Source organism: Vespula pensylvanica, chromosome 3 (assembly GCF_014466175.1).
Source record: "Vespula pensylvanica isolate Volc-1 chromosome 3, ASM1446617v1, whole genome shotgun sequence".
Classification (NCBI taxonomy): domain Eukaryota; kingdom Metazoa; phylum Arthropoda; class Insecta; order Hymenoptera; family Vespidae; genus Vespula; species Vespula pensylvanica.
In genome coordinates this window covers 3733437-3735224 of record NC_057687.1, presented here as the reverse complement: position 1 = coordinate 3735224, position 1788 = coordinate 3733437, and the positions used below count along the sequence as shown (strand labels likewise).

At 27.6% G+C, this 1788-nt stretch overlaps 1 protein-coding gene across 6 annotated transcripts in view; it reads left to right on the top strand.

The window, feature by feature from the left end:
- The window catches only part of LOC122627961 (palmitoyltransferase ZDHHC5-A), an 8176-nt gene extending 6783 nt beyond the window's left edge, over positions 1–1393 (top strand). For all 6 annotated transcript variants that reach the window (XM_043809662.1, XM_043809660.1, XM_043809664.1 and 3 more), the window contains one exon: positions 1–1393. This exon is cut by the window's left edge and continues 2253 nt beyond it. The gene's annotated coding sequence lies outside the window, so the exon portion shown is untranslated.
- The last annotated feature ends 395 nt before the right edge of the window (positions 1394–1788 follow it).

Sequence of the window (1788 nt, the reverse complement as noted above, 5' to 3'; positions counted from 1 at the left end):
ATGATTAGTATTTATAATATGATATCAGTACGTAATATAAGTGATTAATATTACGCCAATTAATTACAACAAATATTTTCAATATTTTAATTAAAACATTTGTAAATATAATAATCTGTCTGTATCTTAAATAGATGATCAGTATTTATAATAAACCCAAACGCAATCCTGACATTTAATTATTTATATTGACAATTTCATTTTGTACTGATATTTTATTATAAATGCTGATCAAAATATTCATATATACCGACCATTTATTTAACAAAATACTTACCGTAAATTAATAAAAAATATCGACCAAATAAATAGAAGTGCTCTTTTACAAAGATGTGTCATGACCCATATTACACGACACAATGCTTTGTACAAAGCAACGAAATTTTTAAGTAAAGAAATTTTCGTAAAATCTCTTCTCTTGACGACATCGCTACTCTCTTTATCTTGTCGGTTTTATCGTTATCGTGTGTGATAATATAATAGAAATATATTCTTTTTTAGAACGTCATTTTAAAGATAATTTTAATTTTTAACGTATTATTGAATACAGTTAAGTATTGTTTTCTTGAAATCTCTCTTCCTTTGTGTATCTTTAATAATGGGGCGCACTTAAAAGTGATAATAAAATTATATGCGTTATCGTGTCTTGAAAAATCGCTCGAACATATAAAATACTATCACAAAGCTCTAACTTTAAAAGACATATTTAAAAATCGAAAATCTTATCGAACGAGGTAACTTGGAGAACATTGAAATTAAATTTCACTGTGCCAATATCCTGCCTCGTTTATAATCGATTACGTTGTTGTTGCAATGACGTTGCTTCGATACATATATATAACATATATATATATATGTTATATATTATTATAAATAACAATATATAACGTCATAAAAAAATCTCGAGCAGGCTTTGCTTCAAAAATCGATACCCATCCCCGCATTTAAAAAAAAAAGAAGCGAAAGAATGTTATTTTTTCTTTTTTTTTTTTTTTTTCTTTTTTCTTTTTTTCTAACATAGAAAGACTAGGTCTTGAAGTTTCGTTTCTGCGACGAGTTTTACAATTAGGCATATTCTTTTTACTTAATTGGCCTCGATTGGATAATTCAAATGTGCGCAAAAAATATTAAGTGCCACGTGATCCAACATAGAGGTAGGTAATAAGTTCTTAGATTAATGACAATCAATGCGCAACATCAATTTTAAATGGCTTTACCTTCGCAACGAGACATTATAGAGATTTCAATGATATATCATTTTAGCTCGTTGATATTTTTCTACAAATTCCACATAAATATGTTTATATGTTTACCATGTAACGACGATATCATTTATATGTTAGAATAAGGAATTGTATCTTATAATAACATTAAACAGAAATTGAATCTCAAAGAGAGTATAGCTTTGGAAAAATAAAACCAAATAAAAAAATACAAAAAAGGTGGAAAAATAAAGAAGAAGAAGAAGAAGAAGAAGAAGAAGAAGAAGAAGTAGAAGAAGAAGAAGAAGAGGATATTAATATGCTCGTAAGTAATCGTTCTTTTTGTTATTGTTGTTGTTGTTGTTGTTGCTATTGAATATCGATAATACACCGTTTATTTCGATCAGATTCAGAGAAGGGGTTGTTTCACTGTTTCACCGTTGATCTCCATTTTCAACCTTTGTGTACATATAGCTTTGTATCTGGTTATGATGTGTATGTTTGTATGTGTATCTCTTATATTTTCTCATCTCAACAATACTGAAAATCTCAAATTACAACTGTTCCATTATATCTTCGATCTTTC